Raw genomic sequence first — 8,175 nt, 5'->3', positions numbered from 1 at the left:
AGGGTTAATTTTGAGAAGGTTTTCAAAAGCAAATTTCTATAGAATATCTTATGCATTATTTGAAAGAGAAAATGTACTACATTCAATTGTGAAAAAGTATGTCACTTGAAATCTATGTGGTACTTGAGAAAATTTCCAAATGGTGGTTCTACCCTGCCCAAGTTGTGATATAAAAGTGAAACTCAGTTTGCAATGTTGTTCTTCTTAAGAAAATGGGTTACTCGCATGTTAAATTCCTGCTTTTCAATTTGAGTTTTTGGGCAGGTTCTTTAGAAATCATTCTGAATAGGCATCTACTGATGGATGCCTATCTTTGAAACCCTTTTATAAAACCTTTGTGCAGCTCTATTTGGATTGAGGGTCCTTAAGAACTAATAGTGGATTGGAATTAAAGAATGGTGAGAGTGTGCTTTTGGGATTGGTTGAAGATTACTTAGCTTTAACCTATGATCTTAATCTTTGATCTAAGTTTTAGGGAGATCCTTCTTTTTCTTAAGATAACTTTGTTTTTCTTTCTCAGTGGTTTTGTGTCTGTGGTGTTTGTTTGTTTAGTTTGTGTGTGGTGTGCTTTGTTCATTTTGTGCAAGGAAACAACCAAATGGCTCCCAAGAAGAAAGCCCATGCTACCTCCCCTGATCCCCCTATCAAGGAGCCAATTCACAGGAGAGGGTTACATCAAGAGCGTGAATTGTCATACACAAACAAATTTGGGTTTTACAAGAAAGCAGGGAAGATGAAGCTCTTGAATCTAATTAGACCCAAAACCCCAAGAAATGAGAAGTTGGTTTGGAAGTTTTATGTTAGGGTGGCCACAAATTTGAGTAATGAGATGTTCATTAGGTACCAATCTGTCCTCATTACTCTAGAGCGGATAAGAGAGTACTACCAACTTCCAACAGTTGAAAAATATCAATATCAGTGGTACCTGACTAACCAGAAAGAAATACCTCTTAGTACAATCTCATCGACACTTACTGATTCAGAGGAGGATAAGTGGATGAGACCTAAAAAGGGCCAGGCCTACATTCTGCGAAAGCACATGACATATGAGGTGAGAATATGATTGCATATTGTCACCAGAAATATTATGCCAACTAGTCATCTGAGTAAGAACCCATGAAATCTAGCCCTTCTAATTTATCTCCTCATGACCAAAGTAATTGTGAGTATAGAGCATTTGATTTTCAACGCCATATGGGATGCCAGCAGGAGCCACAATACCAATCTCATTATGCCCCACCTGATTTCAGATTTGTTAACTAAAGGAGGAGTAGAGTGGAAAGAAAAGGATCTAAATTTCAAACCAGTATCAAAATTCAACTATTCCACAATAGCTTCCGAATGAGAACAGCAGCGTATCGCTAAACAGATATATGTTGAACAGTTCCCAGTGACTATAGGAGGGAACAGGAAGCTTGAGCCAATACTAGCTCTGCCCCTACCGCTCAAAGTTTAGATCTCCTCCATGAGAAGTTGGACAGAGAGATACATCACAGGAGGTATAAGACAAAGGCGCATGGAGGAGCTGTTGGTCCAAATTACACAAAAACTAGAAATTAATAAGCCAAATGTTGAAGAAACAAGCATTGAGGCTGAGTATGAAGAAGAGTCGAATGAGGAGGAAGATGAAGCTAGAGCTTCTGGTACCAGTCTTGGTAAAGGAGATGACATGGCTATCAATCTGCTTACTAAGGACGATGCAAATCAAGGGGGTGACCAGACTGAGGATGAGGATGACTAGCTGGGGCCGTTTGCTGCTGCTGTTGCTACCTGTTTTATTTTGCTTTCATTTGTGTTGTTTGAAGTTTCTAGTGACTTTGTTGTTTAGCATTCTCTTACTTGTTTATTTGTTTATGGAAAGGCTACTAATGGCCTTATTGACTTATTGTGACTACTGAACAATGCTTATGCTTATAACTAAGTTGACTGCTGCTAAACTGTTGAATATTTTGATAGTTGTCTGATTTCAATACTGATTATTCTGTAGTTAACAATAGCAATTGTTGATTTCATTGGGGTTATCTAATTGTTATACTTGTGATAGTTACACATACTGCTATATTTGTACAGGAACAAGTACCAATTTTGATTTTTCATGCAACAGATTTCTAGTTTTTATGGTTTTGATTGCATGATTGATAACCTTCACTTAACTCCTGTTGACAATGAGAGCACTGTCAATTTTAAGTTTGGGGGTAGGGGTTGATTTTTATTTTTGTGGATAACAAGTTTGGTTTTGAAAAGTTTATTTTGTTGGGTAAATATTTTGAGTAAAAAGAAAAAATGGTTGAAATAGTGGAAATTTTGTGAACTTAAATTTTTGCTCATTTGGTATTTTGAAAGATGAACTAAAGTGACGAGTTGTTAGTTGAAATTGTATGAATGGTCCAATGATTGAGCAGTCGCTTAGTCACTATGCTTGATAGGAAGCTGTGATTTGATTCTTGATGCTTGAATTGTGAGTCTAAAACATATGTTTCTTTAATTTTGGGAAAATTAATGAACAAAAGGGGGTCAAAATATTTCAAATGCTTATGTTGAGGTTGAGTGTGATAAATTAGCCTTTATACTTTGTTTCAATTCAATAATTTCATAACCTTCTTCTGATTTTTCAAAGTTTATGGTTTATTCTATATGAATTTGAAAAATGATTAGGACAATTCTCAAATGCATTGAGCCTTTCAAGCTGACCTTAATGATCTTCTCTTTTGAACCTATGTTTTAAGCCCTTTAAAAAAAAAAGAATTGTTTTGAATCCTAACCTCTTCCTAACCCAAAACCAATTAAGAAAGACCGTGAATTCCCTACCTTTGAGGTAAATGGAAGCAGAAGGGATAAGGAGTGTGATGGTATGCTGAAATTATGGAAGGTTGGCAAGGGGTATGGAAATTGTGAGAAAATTCAAAGTATTCAGAAAGCAAGCTGTGATTTATGACTCTTTATAGTTATTTTAAAAAAATAGAGAAAGAGAGAGAGAGAGAAAGGTATGTAAATATTTAGTTCAATTCTATAAACGCTTAGTGAGAAGAGAATTAGTTTTGGTATAAGTTTAGGGGAATGGAAGTGGTTGGAATGAGTTTTAATGACAGTCAACTATTTATCTCAAAGTATTTGCATGTCCTGTTCTTCTTATCTTTCATGAACCATGACCTTTTGACCACTTTACAAGTCAAAAAGTCCTTTTGATTTTGAATTTATGTGGGGTGAGTTGTCGACGTAAAGGGAGAAGGAGTTAGGTTTATGAAATTATATGGTTGAAGGTTAGTATATTAGCTAAGGTTTCACACTCTGCTTGGACATTGGCATGAGAGATGTTCTTTGACTCTATACACACACTCATACTCCAAAATCATTTAAAATTTGTTTTAAGCTCATAAAACTTGCATTTTTGGGTGATGATTTTCTACCTTGTATATTTCTTGGAGCAATTGATCAGGATGCAACCATTTTGACAGTTTTTGGTGTACAATTTGTTACCTAGTTTGCTGGTTTGTTGTTTTACTCGAGGATGAGCAAAAGCTTAAGTTTGGGGGTGTGATAACCTCTTGAAATTCCTACTAATTCAACTTGTTTTAACACTCTTTCTTGGATTTTGGAAGCTAATTGTGTTTCCTCTTGAAGTTAGAAAACATGGTTTGGTTAAGTGAACTTAATTTATGCTAACATTAGAGAATTATTTTTGCAATGCTTTTAAGATCCTTTGTGTAGGAAACAGCGAGAGCTGTGAAATGAATGACAAGGAGGAAGATTTAGCCAATTTTGGGCAATTAAGGGAAAATCAAGGGCCTAGAGTGAGCAAGGATGGAAAACCAAAAGTAGAGAAGCTGAAGATACACCATTCACTATGGCACATAAAGAAAACCACCACGATAGCTCCAACAGAGAGGAAGGATGGCATTCAGTATGAGGCACCGCAATGCCTGTTGTTCGCCGATTAGCTAAACCGCAAGCGGGCGAGTCACAAGTAATATAAAAAGTATCATTCCCTTAGAGACTAAGGCTAGATAAGTTAAAAATCATAGTTGTGTTCTTGATTAGATTAAGTGAGACAAATGTTGTAAAAGAGTTTGTGAAATGAAATTAGGAAAGCAATGGTTTAAGGTAGTACAAAATCAACTTGACTTTGAAACAATTAAGAGATTAGGGTTATTCTTCACTAAAATACTTCATAAAACTGGATTAATCAGTTCTCAAGTAGTGCTTAACAATAAGTTCAGTTAGCCAGGGTTCGCAGAATTGATTAAGCTTTCTCAAGTCAAAACCAAATGTTTGCAATCACAATAAAACATAGCAATCTCTTGCATTTGTTTGAAAAGGTTGCACTTTGAAAACCAAAACCCATTTAGTCTATGCTAGGTTAACGGATACATCTTTGTTCTATCAACAAACTGTCTATTTACTCAGTTAAATTTCTAGACTAGCACGTTTTTACCAAAGTTCACAGATTAACTTAACTTTCTCAAGTTTAAACTAATCAAACAATCAATCCAAATGATGGCCAGACACAAGAAAGCATTAAGCGCAAGGTAAAAACAATTAAACATCATCATTAATACTCAAGAGATAGTAAAACCAAGTCTCAATCCATACAATAGATCAAACTAACCCTAGAAAAACTAATTTAGGTATACATGTTGAGAAAAAAACTATTACTATAAGAATAGCCAGCAGTTATTACAGAAACAAGAAGGGAAGAGGAAGGAAACCCAGAAAAATCGAGTAACAAGCTTCGAATCTCTTCTAGCTTCGAGCCCAAAGATTCCAAGCCTCCAAAGCTCCAAACCCTAGCAGAGCAAGCCTCCAAAATCACCCCAAAGTCGAAGTGTATCCAAAAAAACCGAGTCTTCCCCTTTATATGGCCTAATTTTTAAGTTACATCATAAAGCGCATAGTTACGAGGGGTCAGACGCTGCGGCGGATTACACAAAATGGCTTTGCTGCGAGCGGCTTTCACCGCAGCGCCTGTGATCATAGGCCACGACAGATTACACTGAACAAGGATTCCTTCAGGACAGCTTGGGCTCGACGGCAAATATGGTCAAGGGCTACGGCGCCTCACACAGAAGTGTACTCCTTCCTCTCTGTTAAAACCGCGTGGCGTTTGTTCCCATGTGCTGCGGCAGTTGGTCTCTTTTCAGCCTCTCCACTTCTGGTCTCTATTCCTTACTTACTTTAGGCTTTTTCCTGCAAAATTGACTTCCAAACTAAACAAAAGAGCGCTAAGACAAGTTGAATAAATTGCACATCAAAGATTGTAGGAACAGTTATATCCTCATCAAATGCTCAAGAAAATATACAGGGTAGGAAATTACTGAATCACCCAAAGAAACAAGTTTCATGAGCTTAAAACAAACTTTCAGTGATTTTGGAGTGTGAGTGTGTGTATAGAGTCAATAAACATCCCTCATGATAATATCTCAACAAAATGTGAAACTTTAGCCAACATACTAACCTTCAACCGCATACTTTCATAAGCCTAACTCCTTCTCTCTCCCCGCCTACAACTTACCCCACATAAATTTGAAATCAAAGGGACTTTTCAGCTTGTAACGTGGCCAGGAGGTAATCGTTTAAGAAAGAAAGGGAAAATAGAGTATACAAATACTTTGAGATAAATAGATATTCATAATTAGAACTCACTTCAACCACTTTCATTCTCCCAAACTTGTACCAAAATTTATTCTCTTTTCACTAAGATTTCATGGAGTTGTACTAAATATTTATATGCCCTTCTCTTTTTCTTCTTCTTCTTCTCTTTTTTTTTTGACAAGTAAAACATTAGAAACAATAACTCACAGCTTAGTTTTCTAACACTTTAAATTTCCAGAATATTTCCATTACCCATGCCAACCTTTCAAAATCCCAACATCTAATCAAACTCCTTATCCTTCCAACTTCTATTTATCTCAAAGCTGGGGACTTCATGGTTTTTCTCAATTGATTTTGGGCTAGGAAGAGGTTAGGGTTTGAAACAAAATGTAAACATATGTATACACCTTTTTTTTAATTACGGCTCAAAGTATGGGTTCAATGGACATGATCTTTAAGGTTAGCTGGAAAGGCTCAAACACATTTAAGAATTAGCCTAATCCTTTGTCAAATTCATATAGAACAAACCATAAACTTTGAGAAATCAGAGGAAGGTTCTGAAACAATTTAGTTGAAATAAAAGTATAGAGGCTAAATTATCCACTCAACCTCAACATAATCACTTGAAATGTCTTGACCCTTTTTGTGCATTAGTTTCTCCAAGATTAAAGAAACACAGGCTTTAACCTCACAATTCAAGCATCAAAGAGCAATTCATAACTTCCTATCAAGCATAGTAACTAAGCATTTTGTTCAATCATTGGACCATTCATACATTCTCAACTAACAACTCGCCATTTCATCTCATCTTTCATAAAACCAAATGAGCAAAAATTTAAGCTAACAAAATTTCTACTATTTCAACTGTTTTCTCTTTTTTTTTACTCAAAAAAAATTTACTCAACAAAGCAACCTTTCAAAACTTTTCAAATTTAACCCTGTTATCCACAAAATCCTGTTATCCACAAAATCAATCCTCACCCCCAAACTTAAAACTGATAGTGTCCTCACTGTCAACAAGAGTAAGTGAAGATCAGGGTATGCAGTCAGAATCCCGTTGCATGAAAGGTCAAAATTGGTTTTTCTTCCTATACAAGTATAGCAATATGCACAACTATCAACAGTACCGCTATCAAATAACCACAATGAAATCAGCATTTACTATTGGTATCCACAGATTAATCAATGGAAAGATCCGTTAACAATTAACATATTCAATTAGTTCTCAGTAGTTAACATAGTTATAATCAACAGTGACAAATACTCTTTAAGAGTCACAATCAATCTAACATGCCATTAGTAGCCTTTTTCAGAACCAGAAAAGCAAATAACAAAACACAAAATAGAGCAAGCCACAAGAAACTGAAAGACCACAAAAAAAAAAAACAAAAACAACAAAACAAGCAACAACAACAGCAAAAATGGCCCCAACTAGGCATCCTCCTCAGATTGTTAACACCCCTGATCCTCATCACCCTCTGCAACTGGATTGACAGCCATATCATCTCCCAAACCAAAACCAGCATCAGACATTCTAGCTTCATGTTCCTCTCCAGGTGACTCTGCCTTAGTGCTTGTATCTCTAACAGTTTCCTTGCCATATGGACTAACAGTTCCTCCATGCACCTTTGTCTACGTCTCCTATGACGTGTCTCTCTGTTCAATTTTTCGTGGAGGAGATCTAAGCTTCGAGTGGCAGGGTCGGTACTGGCACTAGCTTGAGCTTCCTGTTCCCTCCTATACTCCTCGGGGAACTATTCAGCGTATATGGCTTCAGTGATCCGTTGCTGTTCTCGTTTAAGAACCAAGTTGGAGTAGTTGAATGGTGAAACCGGGTTGAACTCTCGATCTTTGTCTTTCCATTCTACCTCCGCTTTAGTTAACAGATCTGAGATGAGGTGATGCATGACGAGATTGGTGTTGTGGGCTCTACTAGCATCCCATATGGCATCAAAAATCAATTTCCCTACATTCACTATCACTTTGATCATGAATAGATGTATGAGAAGTGCCAGATTCTGTAGGGCTTCACTAAGATGAGTGGTTGGCATAATGTTCCTTGTAATAATATGCAACCAAATTCTGGCCTCAAGTATCATGTCCTTTCGCATAATATAAGCCTAGCCCCTCTTAGGTCTCACCCACATCTCCTCATCAGAACCAGTGAGTGTCACTGAGATTGCACTGAGAGGAATCTCCTTTTGGTTGCTGAGATACCACTGATATTGGCAATTTTCAACCTCGAGAAGCTCATAGTAATCTCTGATGTGCTCTGGAGTAATAAGGACACGTTGGTACTTGATGAACATCTCATTACTCAAATTTGTTGCCACCCTAATATAAAATTTCCTAACCAGCTTCTCATTCCCCTTGGTTTTGGGTCCAATCAGATTTAAGAGTTTGAGCTTCCTTGCTTTTTTACAAAATCCAAACTTGTTTGTGTAAGGAAATTCCCTTTCTTGATGCAACCCTCTCCTTTCAATAAGCTCCTTGATAGCAGGATCAAGGGAGGTAGCACGGGCTTTCTTCTTAGGGGCCATTTGATTGTTACCTGTATAGAAAGAGCAAAGCACACCATACACAAAC

The sequence above is a fragment of the Neltuma alba genome, unplaced genomic scaffold, assembly GCF_004799145.2.
Source record: "Neltuma alba isolate B1F8T4 unplaced genomic scaffold, ASM479914v2 tig00003204_pilon, whole genome shotgun sequence".
NCBI lineage: Eukaryota > Viridiplantae > Streptophyta > Magnoliopsida > Fabales > Fabaceae > Neltuma > Neltuma alba.
The sequence above is the reverse complement of the archived record's forward strand: the minus strand, read 5'-3'. Positions refer to the sequence as shown.